This window comes from Pleurodeles waltl, chromosome 2_2, assembly GCF_031143425.1.
Source record: "Pleurodeles waltl isolate 20211129_DDA chromosome 2_2, aPleWal1.hap1.20221129, whole genome shotgun sequence".
Classification (NCBI taxonomy): Eukaryota; Metazoa; Chordata; class Amphibia; order Caudata; family Salamandridae; genus Pleurodeles; species Pleurodeles waltl.
In genome coordinates, this window is record NC_090439.1 from 241,304,186 (window position 1) to 241,323,407 (window position 19,222).

The following is a 19,222-nucleotide window of genomic DNA, read 5'->3' on the forward strand; positions in this document are numbered from 1 at the left end:
CACCCTAGACTTCATGGCTTTCTTTCTTGGAGGTGAAGACTATCTGAATCTGGAGGCAGAAGGGCCAGAAGTGGAGCTTTCTGAGGCATTCTTCACATGTGTGCCCACATCGTCTACTAACAGCAAAAATAGCAAATCCACCTTTCACTCACTGAAGAAATACTTACCCTTGCTAGCACTCCTGGTCTTTAGTAAGTAAACTTATAAGAGGACATGTATAGGTCAATAAAACTTTTGAATCGCATGGAGTATCCTAGTCATACAGTGATTACTAGATCTATAATTAACATCAGTAACCAAGAAACATTTTTGAAGAATCAACTACTTATGAATAACCATAACTCAGTAATAAGTTAACAATTTTTATTTCCCTGTTCATTACAACTCTAAATCCTCTGTTAGTTCAATTTTTATTCAATTCACCCAATTTATTAATTCATTAATGTCACCACTTCAAGAACAACATATGAGAAAACGCAATTTCATAAGCCAAGAATACCAGCATTAATAGCAGAGTTCAGCAAATAAGTTTGTCCATCAATTGTCACTGTCAACGTCACCCTTAACAGCCTACCTATCCAAGATTAGCATCAGCATGTGGGTCTTCATGCGAAAACATTTTAGAGAAAGCATCAATTTGGAAAAAATCCATCTAAGTGAGAATTTCTCTAATCAGCACAGTTGGTACCTAGAAGAAAAGGCATAAAAATCGTCAATCACATTTTCATAGCTACCTATCCAGGATGGATCAGCAACAAGTCAGACTTCGTCTTCGGGTCATCAATTAGTCAGCCACAGATCAGGCTCATAGAATATGAGCCCACAGACAGAACCTCAGACAGGGTCTCCTGACGTCATCAATTCTCCCCTCGCATCTCCCCAAATTTTCCAGCATCTCCCGCTTTTAGCCCCTTGTCATGACTTTTTATTAGGATCTCCCAGTCCGTCCCCTAATTCCTAATTGGTCAGTCAGTCAGCAGATATGACTTTAACCTATAGAATTTGTTTACCAAATCTACCAATTTTAATATCAGTTAATTCACAAGATGTGGATTGGTTCACCATACGATGTCCTCATCATCCGGCTCTTCAGGTATCAAAATTGTTGCATGTTCCTCTTCAGTCAGTGCCTTCATTGTTCAAGTACTGGGAAAGTACATTTAGCCTATGCTACACATAACTGTATCAAATTGTCTTCATCATGTCCTGTCGCCGGTACATTGCAGAAAATTCTAGCTAAGCAACTTTAACATCGGGCGGCTCAGGGACAGTTCATGCATCCAGTTTCTTGCAAGGCGTTTAGTATTTCAGCTCTTCGTTTTGAAGGCCTAGGAAGGCTAGGCCTTTATTTCAGCTAAGTTAGCACTGCAAGTTAATGTAAAACATAGGTTATACATCTCATTATGACATATTACTACATTATTCTTATTTATTTTGATTTTTTCACACTATTTCAATTATTTTAGTACAATATTGTATAAATAGCTGACAGGCCCCGGGGACACATTTTCAAACGTGCACATTATTTTTTTCTAAGATTAATTTTTCTACAACGTTTTATTATTCAAAACACAGGATCATTCATAATTTTCTAATTAGCATATCTACTTCAACAGTCCCTCCTCTGATGACTAAATATGTCATCACACCTTTCCTTATCAACATTTTACAGATTTGTTTCTGTTGTATTTTGTCTTCTTCTTACATTTCCCTCTAGATTCTTCCCCTGGGTTTTTTCCATCTTATTTTCATCCTTTGCCATTATTTGCATATACCCCATGATCCTAATATAGAAATAATCACAATTAATCCTCCCTGTACAATTTTCAATAATACCCCATTCCAAATTTGACTAAACCAATTGCCCAGTGAAGCAGGTTCAGCTTGCTCTTGTTCTGGTTCTGGTTCATGTGCAGCCACTTGTTTTGCTGTTGTTGGTGCTCTCAACAACAGTTCTTCATGTTCTGGCAGACTCACCACTCTTTTTGTATGGCTTGCATGTATCCAATTTGACAGTCCTGCACACTTTACAGCTGCTGTAGTTGTTAACACCAGCTGGTAGGGACCTTTCCAACGCGATCCCAAACATGTTTTTCGAATGTGCTTTTTTGATGACGACCCAATCTCTAGCTCTCAGACTGTAACCTGGGTCATGGATGAGTGGCAGGGTAGTGGCCTGCACCTGCTGAGAGAAAGAGCGAACCACATCAGCCAGACATTTGCAGTAGTCCAACACCATATCATCTGTAATATTGACAAGTGCATTGGCTGGAATTGCCAGCAATCTCATTGCTCTGCCCATGAGGCTCTCATGGGGCGCCAGCCGTGTCTTTCTGTCAGGTATGTTTCGTATTGACAGCAACACCAAAGGTAATGCTTCTGGCCACTTCAGATTGGTACCGGCACACATCCTGGCAATTCTTGATTTCAATGTACCATTCATTTGTTCCACTAGTCCTGAAGCTTTTGGGCGATAACTACAATGCAACTTCTGCTCAATGTTTATTGCTGCACATAAGAGTTCGATCACCTCGTTATTGAAGTGAGTTCCCCTATCTGATTCTAAAGAGATTGGAAATCCGAACCATGGTATTAACTCTCTAAGCAACAGCTTCCCTACTGTGAGACTGTCGTTTCTTTGTGTGGGGTATGCTCCAATCCAATGACTAAAGATGCACAAAATCACCAACACGTACTTCAAACAACCACATGCAGGCATCTCAATGAAATCCAACTGCATCCTGCTGAATGGACTCCCTGCTCTTACAATGTGGCTCAAATTCTCCACTGTCCCATTTCCTGCATTTAGTTGCTGACAAATTACACATCAATGACACACTGCCTCTGCTGCTTGCCTGAATTTTGGATTGAACCAATCAACCTTGAACAATCTGACAATGGCATCCCTTCCAATATGTGCCTGGCCATGTTAGTACCTGGCCATCTGAGACAATAAGCTATTGGACAACACCATTTGACCCTCCTCAGAAACCCAATTTTCATCAGGTCTTTGGATACATTTCGACTTGACCCAAAGTCGTTTCTCCTCCTGGTCTGCATTCTCCTGCAAGGTTTTCAATTCTTCTAGAGTATCAATCACTTTTAAGACATAACTTGTGCAATTATTTTCTTTCTCAGGCATCAATTCCCACTTGTCTTTAAAAGATATACAGTTCAATGCGCAAAACCTTGCGACTTGATCTGCATATCCATTTCCCAATGCAACGTAATCTTGCGTCTTTTGGTGTGCAATGCATTTTACCACTGCAATTTCTTCAGGTAACTGTATTGCATACAACTCTTTAATTTTGTCACCATTTCTCACAGGTGTTGCAGTAGAGGTCAGGAAACCTCGTTGTGACCACAGCAGATAGAAATCATTAACAATTCCAAATCTGTATCGACTATCTGTATAGATTGTGACTCTTAGTCTCGCAGAAACATAGCATGCTCTAGTAAGAGTAACCAATTCTGCCACTTGTGCAGAATATACACCTGGAGGCCAGGAATCTTCTAACATGCCTGTAATTGTGCATACTGCATATCCTGCCCTCAATGTCCCTGTTCCATCTCTGAGACACGAATCATCAACAAAGACAATTTGGTCATTTTCTTCTAAAAGAGTGTCTCTAATATCAGGTCTTGGTTTTGTACACAGCTCAGTTATCTCAAAAGTATCATGCTCAATTTCTTCTTCTTTTTCAATTTCAACAGTTTCACTTGGAAGCAATGTTGCTGGATTCAGCAATGTACATCTTTTCAATGTCACATTTAGAGTACCCAATATGCTCGTCTCATACCTTGTCAATCTTGCACCCGTCAAGTATTGTGTTTCTGTCCTTGTTAGTAAAATGTCAACAGAGTGTGGTACCATTACCGTCAAAGGGTATCCCATGACTACCCCCTCACATTGGGAAAGACTTTGACCAACTGCGGCTACTGCACGCAGGCAACCTGGTAAAGCTGCTGCGATTGGGTCCAAGGTAGCTGAAAAATAGGCTACTGGGCGATAAGCACCTCCATGAACCTGTGTCAAAACAGACAAAGTACAAGCATCACGTTCATGACAAAACAATGTGAATGGCTTTGTGTAATCAGGCATTCCCAACGCTGGAGCTCTGCACAAACTCTCTCTTAATTCAGTGAACGCTTTCATCTGATCTTCATCTAGGTAATGGGATCTGTAAATTCCTTGTGTGTCAAGTGCTGTAGGGGCTTCACAATCTCAGCAAAGTTTGGGGATCCACTGTCTACAGTACCCCACCGTTCCCAAAAACAGTCTGACATTTCTCTGAGAGGTCGTAGGACTTCTCTGCAGTATCATAGTAATTCTTTCTCTGGAGATTCTCCTTAATCCCTTTTCAAGCTGATGTCCCAAGTATTTCACTGATTTTTGACAATACTGTAATTTTACAGGTGGCACCTTATGTCCAAAATTTCCCAAATGGTTCAACAGGCCAATCGAGTTGTACTTACACTCGTCCCTTGTCCTGGATGCAATCAGAAAATCATCAATGTATTAGAGTCGATTGGTATGGCAATTCCAATGACTCCAGATTATTTTTCAAAATCTGATTAAACAGTGATGGTGACTCCGTCTACCCTTGTGGAAGCCTGCACCATCTGTAGACTCTATTAAGGATTTTGAAACTAAAAAGAAACTGACTATCCTCATGAAGAGGCACAGAAAAGAAAGCTTGTGACAAGCCGACACTGTGAACCACTCTGCATCGCAAGGAATCTTAAACAGTATCACTGCTGGATTTGGCACTACTGGACAACACAACCACTAAATCGTTCACTTTTCGCAAATCCTACACAATGCGCACATTCCCACATGGCTTCTTTAAGTCCGTTATTGGTGAATTACATGGACTGCTTAACACTTCCTTTAAAACTCTGTTTTAGAAAATCACCAATTATTTGAGCTACCTTCATCAGAACATCTTGTGGCATGTTATACTGTGGAAGTTGTGGAAATACTACATTTGGCTTCAAAGTGATCTTAATCGGCTCCACTCCCATAATCAGACCTACTTCTTTTCCTATCAGGTCCCAGACTTCTTTTTTTACAATTCCCTGTAAATCTGCATGCAATTCTCGCACAATAAACATTGGGAAAAACTCAACCAATGGGTATTCTTAATTAACATTGTTAACCATTGTCCCAGACACCTGTTCCTCTTCATCATCGCTATTAGTTTGTACTTCTATTCCAGTATCTGAAAAATTAATGGAGCATTTCGTCTTACACAGTAAATCTCTTCCCAGTAGGGATACTGGACTCGCATCACATACTACAAATCTATGTAGTCCTTGGTGATTGCCGATCTCAACCTGCACTGGGTCTGTGATTGGATTTGTCAACTGTCTATTCTCCACTCCCACAACTTGGACCGTTCTGCCTGAAAGAGGTAAATTCGGGACCTTCACACTTCTTACTGTAGAGCGTGTAGCTCCTGTGTCCACTAAAAATGAGACCTTGTAACCCATCACCTTTCCCTTCACGAAAGGTCCTCTCTGATCTACTTCTAGGGATGCTGCAAGCATACACGGTCCTTCATCCGAACTGTCCCTCATCCATTCTTCGTTTATTTCATCCTCACTGTAAAATGGAAATTGGTGTACTGTGTCATTACTTCTGTCTTGTCTCTGGCCTGTGACCTGCTGAGTAAGCATCACCTGTTGCTGATTCATCGGGGCTTGAGGTATCTGCATTTGCTGTCTAAGTACCATGGGAACCTGCTGCTGCATTGGTTGCAACTGTGTTAATTGTGCACGTGGCACTTGAATTTGCTGCATGGGTTGAAAATTCTGCACTCAATTCTGAACATTAGGAATAAATCATTTCATTCTTGGGACTTTCACAGTTTGAAATGTACTGACATCACCACCTTGCTGAACGACACCATCCCGTGCCATCAACGGACACTCCTGCTTCCAATGTCCCACGTTTCCGCACAAATGACTCGGTAACATCCTTTTCATCCCCTGCATGTCATTCTGAACCACTACAGTACCCAACTCCGGACCACGCATCATGTCAATTCCAAGACATCTACCTCTTATCTGAGGCTGGAACATAACAGTTCTCTGCTGTGGCGGCATAGACGGTACTAAAGCTCCCTGCACTCCTGCCTGAGCTTCCTTTATGTGCATCACCATTGCTTTCTCCTTCAGCTTTTTCTGCTTTAATTCAATCTCATCACTACAGTATTTTGCATACTGCAACACCTCATCAATCAGCTTTGCCTGCCAGAAGATCAAATGACTCTTAATCATCTGATCTACTTCTGGTCTCAAACCTTCGACAAACCTAAATACAAAATGCAACATGTCTTTCGGCTCAATTGCATCCTTACCACTGTACTCTGTGAACGCCTTTAACAATCTTTCATAGTAGGTATGTATTGACTCTTTGGACTCTTGAACCGTTCTGTCAATTCTCTGCCAGTCCATATTTTCTGGAGAAATTCTGGTCTTCAGTAACTCAATCACCTTATAGTAATGTTTCATCACCAAGGTGCAACCGTTACTCTATCCCTTTCTGGTTCACTTGTTGGTCAATCCACTGCTCTCTTACATTCAACCCACATATCAGCTGGGACCACTATCTCCAACAATGTGTTTACGTCCTCCCACAAACATTTAGAAAGTTTCACAAATCTGTCTGCTGATACCACTTGTAGGAAGTTGGCTCTGTATATACTATTTCAAAGTAAGAAATAGTGTGCACAGAGTCCAAGTAAATAATTCTAATGCTCTATTTTGTGGTAGTGTGGTCGAGCAGTAGGCTTATCAGAGGGTAGTGTTAAGCATTTGTTGTACACACACAGGCAATAAATGAGGAACACACACTCAAAGGCTTACTCCAGGCCAATAGGTTTTTATATTGAAAAATATATTTTCTTAGTTTATTTTAGGAATCACAGGTTCAAAATTTACAATTAAAACTTTAAATGTAAGGTACTTCACTTAGATACTTTAGGAACTTTGAATGAAAACAATATCATGTACAGTCTTTGTAAAAATGGCAATAAGCTGTTTTCAAAGTGGACACAGTGCAAAAATCAACAGTTCCTGGGGGAGGTAAGTAAAGGTTAGATTAAGAGATAAGTAAAACACTTACAAGTCTCAGTCCTGGGGCATAGGCAGCCCACCGTTGGGAGTTCAAGGCAACCCCAAAGTTACCACACCAGCAGCTCAGGGCCGGTCAGGTGCAGAGGTCAAAGAGGTGCCCAAAACACATAGGCACCTATGGAGAATAGGGGTGCTCTGGTTCCAGTCTGCCAGCAGGTAAGTACCTGCGTCCTCGGGGGGCAGACCAGGGGGCTTTTGGAGAGCACTGGGGAGGGGACACAAGTAGGCATACAAAACACACCCTTAGCGGCACAGGGGCGGCCGGGTGCAGTGTGCAAAGCAGGCGTCGGGTTTTGTATAGGTTTCAATGGAGGGACCCGGGGGTCACTCTAGCGGTGCAGGCAGACACAGGGGTGTGCTTCTCGGGACAGCCACCACCTGGGCAAGGCAGAGGGTCGCCTGAAGACTTAACGTTTCCCGCCGGAAGCGGGAGACTCTGCACCCAATGCCCCCGGCTCGACATGCAGAAAACCAACACTTCAGGGAGGACTCCCCGGCGACTGCGAGCCAGTGAGTAACCAGAGACGACCCCCCCTGACCACCACAGCGACACCTGCAGAGAGAATCCAGAGGCTCCCCCTGACCACGACTGCCTGTAACAAGGGACCCGACGCCTGGAACCAACACTGCACCCGCAGCCCCCAGGACCTGAAGGAACCAAACTTCGATGCAGGAGTGACCCCCAGTTAGCACTGTGAGTTAATGTAAAACAAAGGTTATACATCTCATTATGACATAGTAGTACATTAATTCACAAAAAATTGGGGATGAGGAGGTTAATTGGTCCAGTGTACGACCTCCTTGCTATTACATAATCTTCAAAAAAAGGTACACTGTTCCAAGATAAGACCACTCACAGGGCCATATGTACGAAAGCTTTTTCCCATAGACACAGAACGGGTAAAATTATTTCGTACATCTGGCCCATAGTTCCCAAAGGACTGCCCTTTGGAATCTAAGTAAATCAGAAGTGTGAGCCCTCTCAGAAGCAGGGGCCCTCATGTATCATTATCAGGCTTGCTCCACGCCAGACTGGCACTGCAGTGTCTGACGGGACCCACGAAAGGGTCACTAGGCCAACTTCTGGATTGTGTTTGACGGACCAGTGCAGGGAAAAGAAAAAAAGTGCAATGACAAGGCCCAAAAGCAATTTTTTTTTAAAGGCCTTTTCTCCCCCCCTGGGGCAGATCGGCCTATTATTAGCAGAAAGGGGGGCCCCCCTGGGGGGCACCAGGGATCTATATTTTTTTTCTTTTGTTTTTGTTTATTTTTTTGTTTTAGGTGTGGGGAGTGCCCCCTTAGGCAAGGGTCGCTCCGATAGGGGGCAAATTATATTTAGGCCATTTCTGCCCCCCTTGGGAGCAGATTGGCCTATTTTTATGAGGCCAATCTGCCCACAAGGGGGGCAAAAACCACTAGACACCAGGGAGTTGTTTTTTTTGTTCGTGAATTTCACGTAAGGGGAGCGACCCCTTAGGCAAGGGTCGTTCCCCTGGGGGGCAAATTTATTTTAGGCCATTTCTGCCCCTAGCATATTTTAATTAGGCCGATCTGCCCCCAAGGGGGGCAAAAACCACTAGGCACCGGGGATTTTAGTTGTTGTTTTACAGATGGGGAGCGACCCCTTAGGCAAGGGTCGCTCCTCTTTAGGGGCAAATTGTATTTAGGCCATTTCTGCCCGCTTTGGGGGCAGATCGGCCGATTTTAGGAGACCACTAGGCACCAGGGATCTTTGTTTTTGCGCCGTCAGGCAAGGGGAGCGACCCCGTAGGCAAGGGTCGCTCCCTGGGGGAGGGGTGGGGGGCACATATATATTTTAGGCCATTTCTGCCCCCCGGGGCAGATCGGCCTATTGTTATTAGGGGCAGAAACCTCTAGGCGCCAGGGCTAAAAAAAAATTAGTGTTTTTTTTGTTTTGCTTTTTTGAGAGATGGGGAGCGACCCCTTAGGCAAGGGTCGCTCCCCTGGAGGAGCAAATTGTATTTGGGGGTCAGAAACCACTAGGCACCAGGGATCTTTTTTTTGCGCCGTCACGCAAGGGGAGCGACCTTATATGCAATGGTCGCTCCATGGGGGGGGGTGGAGGCAGTGGGGGGTCAAATTTATTTTAGGCCATTTCTGCCCCCCCCTGGGGGCAGAACAGCCTATTGGTATTAGGCTGATCTGCCTGAGGGGGGGGGGGGGCAGAAACCTCAAGGCGCCAGGGCTAAAAAAAAATTTTGTTTTTTTTTTTAGATGGGGAGCGACCCCTTAGGCAAGGGTCGCTCCCCTGGAGGGGCAAATTGTATTTAGGCCATTTCTGCCCGCTTTGGGGGCAGATCGGCCGATTTTAGGTGGTAGAAACCACTAGGCACTGAGGATCATTTTTTAGCGCCATCACGCAAGGGGAGGGGGGGTTTAGGGGGGGGGGGAATTTATTTTAGGCCATTTCTGCCCCCCCGGGGGCCAGCTAAGCTAGAGGCTAAAGTCGAAAAGGTAGGCACTTTGCAAAAAACACCTCTGTTTTCTGTGAAAAAATGTGATGTGTCCACGTTGTGTTTTGGGCCATTTCCTTTCGTGGGCGCTAGGCCCACCCACACAAGTGAGGTACCATTTTTATCGGGAGACTTGGGGGAATGCTGGGTGGAAGGACATTTGTGGCTCCTCTCAGATTCCAGAACTTTCTGTCACGGAAATGAGAGGAAAAAGTGTTTTTTTGGCCAAATTTTGAGGTTTGCAAAGGATTCTGGGTAACAGAACCTGGTCAGAGCCCCACAAGTCACAACCATCTTGGATTCCCCTAGGTGTCTAGTTTTCAGAAATGTGCTGGTTTGGTAGGTTGGGTTTTCTGATTCAAGTCTGCTTGTTCCTGAAAGCTGGGAAGCTGGTGATTTTAGCACCGCAAACCCTTTGTTGATGCCATTTTCAGGGGAAAAAAACACAAGCCTTCTTCTGCAGCCCCTTTTTTCCATTTTTTTGTTTAAAAAAACGATATTTTCACTGTATTTTGGCTAATTTCTTGGCCTCCTTCTGGGGAACCCACAAAGTCTGGGTACCTCTAGAATCCCTAGGATGTTGGAAAAAAAGGACGCAAATCTGGCGTAGGTAGCCTATGTGAACAGAAAGTTATGAGGGCCTAAGCGCGAACTGCCCCAAATAGCAAAAAAAAGGCTAGGCACAGGAGGGGAAAAGGCCTGGCAGCGAAGGGGTTAATATGGAGACTACACACACACACACTCCTTGCTCATGCATGAAAGCCCGTTATTGGTGGTAGCATCTCCCCAACACACATCCTGCCTATAGCCAACAAAGGTGGTGCTACCACAATAAATGGACATTAAATTAAACATTTAATATGGAATGACAGTACCCCATTTACCACACCTGCTTTAAACTCTGTCCTCGCTAGGTTTAAATGGATTCCGGCGGGAGACTGTTGCCTTTTGTCCCAGGAAAAATAGATATATTTTAGCATTCTCCTACTTTCTTCCCTACACTAAAGTCCCATGACTGTTTGTCAAAAACATTTTCCTCTTAACTGTTCGCATTCTGCGCGAGGACTCACCCAGCGCTGTACATCTGTCAACAAAGCACCAGGGTCCCAAGTTAGGCATACATGTCAACATTTAAAAAAAAGCAAAGTGGAAGATTTAAAATATCAATATAATCGGTGTACATTTGCCCCAAAGACTTATACTGAAGCGGAGACAATTTCAAGCGAGAGACATACAAAATAAAGCCATTTTTGGTTCCCGAACCAGGTCTGTTGGCATGAATGGTTGGGAGAACGTCAAGACTTCATCCTTGAAGGTGTCGTCCGTCATTGGCCCCCCAGCTCAACAAGCCTACTGACCGCAGAACGCAGAAAAGTACAACATTCCAACTTATACATTTGTTTAAAATGTCTCTGGGGTTTTTCGATTATGTACTGAGAGAAGGCAACAATCTGTTTTCAAATTAAAAAAACGAATACAAGTATTGTCCTTCAAGGGCTGCTGTATACTGAACGTGAAAGATTACAGGACTCGTTAAAACGTTTACAAATAATGCGGTTATTTACAGACTAAGAAGCACGAAAGCGCACCCCAACTTTCACGTATTTTCTTGGCCTTTACCTTCCCCGCCACTTCGAAACGAGCCACACAGCCCAGGTGCTCACTATAATACTAGCGGAGGCGCGGGCACACACGACTGTTACGTCACAGCTCGCGACTACCTCTCCCACGTGAATTCCATCACTAACGGCTAGAGTGGCCGGTCCGCTCCTGAAGTGACACCCCCTTCTCCTAAGACAGGGGTCTCGAGCCACGGACGGAGGAGAAGGAGGGGAGGGCTTCCAGTGCTCCCGAACAGTTAGGGGAGGCCAGCGCCTGGCAGTCCCTCCTCCCCTCTCCGCGGGTTGTACTCTAAGGAGACCTGACCCCTCCCATTAGGCGCGCGTCCTCTCTTCCTGCTCCTGCTGCCAGTGGTGCTCAGAGGGGTCGCATTGCTAGCGCGCGTGCGTGGTTGCCAAGGCGGCGTGAAGAATGAAGTTTAAATTCCCTGCGCGCATGCGCAGTTTCTTCCTCTCCCGGCTCGAGAGATAGGACGCCGCCACATTGGTCCAGCGTTTCAGTTTGAAGGAGCCAGAAAGCGGATCCTTGAGATAGCAGCAGGTTGCCCTTCACATCAAGCTTATTCACAGCCTCTCCCCCCTGACAGACCCAGTAATGGCACCGGTGCCTCTGTGAAGCCCCCCGCGCGGCCCCTGTATGGATCCCAGAGTAGGCTGGATTCAGCCGGAGCAGAAGGGCCCTGCCAATGCCTTCTGGATGCAAATATGGGAGACCTCTCAGCAGGGATTGCGTGGTCCTCCTGCTGGGAGCTCCCGTGCCTCTGGGGGTCCAGACTGTTGTTATCCCCACTACCTCTGTCTAATACTCCTAAATACTCCTGCCGAAATAAGTCCTCCGCTCTCCCCGGCTTCTTCCCCAGGTTCTGATAGCCCCCCTCCCCCCCGGATACATCAACTCGCACCGGGCGCACTGCCCACAGCAGCAGCTTCCACGGCATCGGCGCTCCGTGCACTGTCCGGGCTGTACCCGTCCCGAACCCGCGCCTGCTACACCCTTACACCACCCAAACTACTATGACCACCTTCACCAGTACCACCCTGGCCGCCGGAAGCGCGAGAACAAGGCAAGCACCTACGGCATGAACTATCTGCTACCGCACGGGGCCCCGCGGAGCTCCCCCGGCACACCCTGGAGGAGGAGTGGCAGCTACAGCCCGGGCCTGCAGGGGTAAGAGTGTGGCGACTGAGAGGGCAAATTGTATTCAAATAATTGAATTAACTATGGTAGATAGGAAACTCTTTTTCCAAATTAGGGTCTGGTTGCTCCCCCTGAGAGCATTTACTAGCAAATGGGCCCCAAACGCCCTGTTCTGTGCCCAGCTTGCAGCATCGTTTGGAAACTGTTCCCCATGTTTTTTTGGGCTGTCCTTCATATATTTCTCCCCGTCGGACCTGGCTGAAGCCCCTGTGAAAACAACTGGGCATACGTACTAATCATATTTCGCTTAGAATCCTGAGAACTGATGCTTACCATTTGTACGCTTGTAGTGATGCCAAATTCCTGAGGCAAATTTGGTACAAGAAGAAAAGCTCTACGCATGCAGGGATAATAATGCTGGCTGCTACAAAAGTTTATCTTTTTTTTTATTTTTTAAAGTGTCTATTGTGCTACTGTTTACTATTAATATGATGATTTTTAATTAATGAATTGTTTTAGTGACATTGCGATAATTTCTGTATTATTTTTACATAAATATTGTATTCAATTTTGTACATATATGACTTTCTTACTTTTATGGCATTATGGCCCTCATTATGACATCGGTGGTAAATGCTGCTTACCGCCACGCTGACGGCTGCCAACGTACCGCCACGGTGTTGAATATCCGTTCGCCATATTATGACACACACACACACCAATCTGACAGAATACTGCCACATATACAAATCCGCCAGCCCAAAGGTCAGTGATAAAGTGGTGGTACCAACACCCATACCGTTAAGCCAACAAAACAGCGCCCATCTCCTTATGACCCACGAATCACCACGGCAGACATTCAACTGTGGTAAACCATTGGCGGTACATACAGCTGCACTCAGAATGGACACCCACATAGAAAACAACACTATATTGGGCAATATGCAAAACACACACCTGACACTCATGCACACTCCACACCACTACAAAACACACCCACATTACCCACAACCCTTTATGAACACCAATACGTGCCACCACACTAACACCAAGAGCACTGCGACAACTAGACACACACCACTGACACCCATAGATCCCCCACACACCCCACAACACACACCCCACCATATTACTTAACACACTCTCACCAACACACATCACACCCATGGCACCACAAAGGCACCCCCATTTCAGTGATGAGGAGTTAAGGGACAGGGTAGAGGAAATTTTCAGGGCAGAGCCACAGCTCTTTGGAGCACAGGTACAGCAGATCTCTACTGCCAGGAAGATGGAGCTATGGCAGAGAATCGTGGACAGGGTGAACGCCGTGGGACAGCATCCAAGAACAAGGAACGACATCAGGAAGTGGTGAAACGACCTACGGGGGAAGGTACTTTCCATAGCAGCAAGGCACCTGCTCGCCATACAGAGCACTGGCGGTTGACCTCATCTCCTCCCCCACAGCTCACAGCACGGGAGGAGCAAGTCTTGGCAATATTGCATGAGGAACTAGCTGGAGTAGCCGGAGGACTGGACACTGGTAAGTCAACATTCACTGCTTATCACCCCTCATGCCTGCATGCCATCACACCCCCTCACCCTCACTCCCATCACTCCACTCCATCCCACACACTGCACCTACACATATGATGAACCACAATGTCCAGCCCAGCATGCCATACCAATGCATGGACACCCCTCCCAGCCCTGCATGGACACCCATCACTAAAGCATGCACAGCATAGGGGAACTAACAATCACACAGTACATCACCATACACAAGCAAAGGTGGCAGGGCAACCCCAACGATAGAGGGAAAGCCAGGGACGGTCAATATGTCACACACATGAAGCATAATACATCACTTACATCCCCACAGGTACCCCAGCCAATGTCAGCGGAGAGGAGGTGCCACGACTATCCAGTCCCCCAACAGAAGATGCCCCCAGTGATGACTGTAACTCTGGACTTCAGGATCTGGATGAACTTCCTGGCCCATCAGGGACCACTGGACAGCCGGTAACCCAAGCCCACTCACAGACCACAACAGAGCCTCCCCCTTCAGTATCCAACACCACAGCACCCACTCAGTGTACCCACACCTCTGTCCCCAGAACACGTCAATCAGCAGTATGCCCACCTTTACAGGGACCCCAGGCCACACCTCGCCCCCAAGACAATCACGGACCTGGGGTCAATGGAAGTGGGCACACCGTTCAAGGGACAGAGGAACAGGGCAACAGGGACAATGGGAGGACCGCTGTGCGCTAGGGGGCAGACAGGACAAGGGAACCGACTCTGCAGGAGGCATTCCAAATCCTGGGAGTCTACCAATATTCCCAGGACATGATGGGCCAGATCCTTGACAACGTGGAGGAGAACAGGTGGCTGCAGGAGGAACAGTATCAGGGGTTCAGGGAGGACTTGCAGGCCATTAACACCACCCTAATCTCCATAGCAGGGGTGCTGGCAGACATGGCCAACATCATGAGGGAGGCAACAGCACACTAGCAGGCCCCTACCACTAGCCAGCCCATTCACCAGCCCTCCACCTCCACTGCCGCTAGTGGGCAGGAGGCCCAGCATCACAAACCACAGGTCACCAGCACCTCTCCCCCTGCAGAAGGTGAACCACCCACAAACATTCCCTGTGACCCAGATAGAAGCCCGAGACACTTGCCAATACCACTGCCAGGAAATGAGACTCTCCTGATTGTTCCCCCTTGTGTCCCACTCAGTCACCTTGTACACCTTGAACTGCCATTGCTCCCCTTCCTATGGCCATTTGGACACTGCACCTGTGCTACAAACAGACTGGAACAATACCCTGTACTTTCCTCCATCATCACCCCATTCCAATTGCACCTTCCACGAAATTGGTTAGTACCAAAATAAACACCCTTGAACACAACTCGACTACTTGTATGTCATGTGTTCAAAATATGTATTTATGTAAACAGTTACATCCATCATGCCACAGCCACACAGAATACACCAATAGTCATAGAAATGTGAAGTTGCACTGGCTCACCTGTGTACCATTGGAAGTACTGATGGATGACTGATGTTCTGTTGTCCTCATCCTCATCCTCAGTCTCTTCATCCTCACTGTCATCAAGGTCTACTGCTGCCACAGGGGCATCTCCTGCCTCCTCCTCCGGCAGCAAGGATACATGCTGCCTGAGGCCCAGGTTGTGCAACATGCAGCATGCCACTACTATCTGGCAGACCTTCTTGGGTGAGTAGCACAGGGATCCAACTGTCAGACGGAGGCACCTGAACCTGGCCTTCTGGAGGCCGAAGGTCCTTATTGATGATCCGTCTGGTTCGCCCATGTGCCTCATTATAAAATTCTTCAGCCCTTGTCCTGGCATTCCTCAAAGGGGTCAGCAGCCACAATAGGTTTGGGTAGCCAGAGTCACCTGCAGGTATTGAGGGGCAACATTTAGCCACACACAATCCTATGGGATCAGCAGCAGAGGCATACACTAAATTACACTGGTTGGGGACAAAGGCTCACCTATTAGCCACACCCTGTGCCTCTGTAGGTAGGCCATCACATTTGGGATGTTGCTATTCCTCAGGAAAAAGACATCATGCACCGACCCAGGATACTTAACATTGACGTGGGAGATGTACTGGTCCGCCAGGCACACCATCTGCACATTCAGTGAGATGAAACTATTACGATTCCTGTACACCTGTTCATTCTGGCGGTGGGGAAAAAAGCAATGTGTACCATCAATCACCCCAATAATATTGGGGATATGTCCCATTGCATAGAATACAGCCTTCACAGCGGCCAAATCTTCCACCTGGGGAAAAGAAATGTAGCTGCACATGTGCTTTATCAGGGCAGACAACACTCTAGCCAGAACGATTGAGAACATTGGCTGTGACATTCCTGCTGCCAAGCCCACTGTCACTTGGAATGAACCAGTTGCCAGGAAATGGAGCACTGATGGCACTTGCACAAGAGGGGGGATCCCAGTTGGATGACGGATAGCAGATATCAGGTCAAGCTCCAATTGGGCACACAGCTCAGTGATTGTGGCCCTGTCTAGTCTATAAGTGAGTATAATGTGCCTGTCCTCCAGTGTAGCTAAGTCCACCAGGGGTCTGTACACGGGGGTATGTCTCCACCTTCTGTCAACCCGCAGCGGTAGGTATCTAAGGGACACAAGAGTGAGTAGCTGTCACAAATGGAACAACAAAAGCACAACAGCAGTCCACATGGTGCACTTATGTATTGGGACAGTGTTTATGGTGTAGTATGTGCCACTCAAATTTGTGACACAGTAATTGTCGATATGCCTGTTCCCCCCCCCCACCGAAATGGCAACCGCCTGTCCTGTATATAGGGACAGGTGGATGTGAGGTAATTCCGCCGACATTGGGCATCGTGGTGGAAGGCAGTCTTGCACCTCCGTGCAATTCCTCTTTGGATATTATGGAGATCTATGGAGTACAGTGGCCAATGGGGATCTACGCCGGCGGTGGCGGTGTATACAGCCGCGGACGTGACCATCATGTTCTATCTGATTCCTCACTTGTTTCCTGACCTTCAACAGGAGAAGACCTACACTGATTGTGCTGCTGTGATCTGTGTCTGGAACCAACCATGGCCCATGAGACCGGGGAAAGGGCCCCAGCATTCACTTGGGAGGAGTTGGAGCGACTGGTGGATGGGGTCCTAACCCAGTATGGACTGCGGCATGGGCCTCCAGACCAACAGGTGAGTACACTTTGGGCACGATGCATGTGGGAAGGATGCATGGAGATGTGTGAGCAAGCATCGTGTAAGGGGGGTTGGTAGGGGATGTCTTGTGGCGGTGTACATGGTGTGCGCTGGGCAATGTGTCTACCAATGGTGATGGAAAGGGGCATGGCGGGCCATTTGTGTAACAGGCTGGAGTGTTAGGTTAATGGTGTTCTCCTGTCTGTATTGCCTCTGCAGGTTAGCACCCATCAAAAGATGGGAATATGGCGTGCCATCGCCAAGACATGCGGACCCTGGGGGTCTATAGCAGGCGGAGCACCCACTGTTGGAAATGGTGGGAGGACCTGAGAAGCTGGGCATGGAAGACCACGGAGGCCCAGCTGGGGATGGCCTCCCAACGGGGACAGGGTGCGCGTCGGACCCTGACCCCTCTGATGGCCTGCATACTGGCAGTGGCCTACCCTGAGCTGGATGGGCACTTGAGGGAATCACAGCAGCCACAAGGGGCTGAGTACAGTGGATATTATCAGATATTTTGGCTGGTGGGGTGGTATGCGGGTGGTTGATTGTGTTAGTGGGTGCCCCTAAGGCCAGGTCAGACATTGCAGCGTGGTTCATCGGAAGGGTAATGGGTGTATGGCAAATACAGGTAACCTAGCTTGTTATCAGTCCATTTCAGCCAGGACATTGTGGGTCCCAGGAGTGCTGCAATTGGTAGTGTGTGCTCCTCATCTTGCCTTGGTGACTGCCATATCACTGGTAGTGCAATGCATAGCGCTTATGCCTGTTACCTGTGTGTGACGGTGATGTGTATGCCAATAGTGGTGTTGGTGCAGTCATTGACCTAGTGTATCCTTTGTCTCTCTCCTCCCCTTTCTTGTTTTGTCATCCTGTACTTCTGTGCATTAGCATCATCTGGTGGAGGAGCAGGGACACCAGCAAAAGAGTGAGCTGCATCTTGCAGGACCCAGGAGGCAGAGTCCACCAACAGAGGGAACCAGGGGGACGGAGAGCGAGGGAAGCACCACGGCGGAGACTGAAGGCGACAACACAGACTCTGTTACCTCCTCCGATGGAAGCCCCCTGGTGGTGGCGGACACCTCTGTGACCACCCCAGCTGCAGGTATGGCCACCACCCCCGTACTAGCACCACCCTCCCAGCAGCCCCTCAGCGAGTTGCCCGTGCCCATTCAGCCAGGACTGTGGGCATCTCTGTAGGGCAATCAACCATTGTGAATGCCATCCAGGGGCTGGCATCCCAGATGCTGCAATGGAATGCATTCCTGGAGGGCATTCACAGTGGATTGGCTGCCCAACAGAGATCGATTCAGGCTCTGGCCTCCTCTCTGATGGCAGCCATTGTCCCTGTTTCTAACGTCCTCCCTCCAACTTTGCTTCCCAGGCCCATTGTCCTGAACCCCAACCCATCCCAGGCACACATGCTGATGAGCATGCACACAAGACAACACCCAAGAGTGTCACAGTCAAACACAAGCACCACACTCCTTCCCACATGCACTTATGCAAACACCATACAGTTGCAGACACAACAGCATCTACTACTTCCACTGTCTCCCCACCTCCTCCTCCTCCACCTCCCTCCCAGTCATGTCCACACTCACACCTGCATGCACTACATCAACATCCACTTCCATCATCACCACACCAAGCAGAACACACACCTCACTGGCAGACACCTCCACAACAGCCATGCACGAGCCCCCTCTCTCCTCTCCCACCCTGTCTGTCCCCCCCAAAAGACTCAAACGCAAGCACTCACACACCCAACAGCAATCCACCTCACATCAGCATACAGCCCATGCACCTGCACCCAAATCCAGCAGACATACAACGCCTACAACCACTCCCTCATCCTCCACTCCCATTACTCCTCCCGCCCCAACGTCCCTAAAAAACGTTTCCTTTCCCAACTTGACCTCTTCCCTCCCCCTCCACCCCCAAGTCCTGCACATATGAGCAGGGTACCAAGGACCCAGCCCAGCACCTCAGCCAAACATTCCAGGGGGACAGTGGTGGGAAGAATACTATACCTCCAGGCAAGAAGGGGAAGGAGCCTGAACCTCCAGGCAAGAAGAGAAAGGAGCCCGCACCTCCATCCAAGAAGGGGAAG

At 47.7% G+C, this 19,222-nt stretch overlaps 1 long non-coding RNA gene across 1 annotated transcript; it reads right to left on the reverse strand.

Moving 5' to 3' along the window:
- Positions 1-354: 354 nt before the first annotated feature.
- On the reverse strand, positions 355-11,570 carry LOC138282313 (uncharacterized). The gene is made up of 3 exons (XR_011200915.1): positions 11,235-11,570; positions 1,978-2,185; positions 355-1,365 (listed from the first exon to the last, which is right to left on the reverse strand). It is a non-coding gene; the product is annotated as an uncharacterized lncRNA (long non-coding RNA).
- Between the last annotated feature and the right edge of the window lie 7,652 nt (positions 11,571-19,222).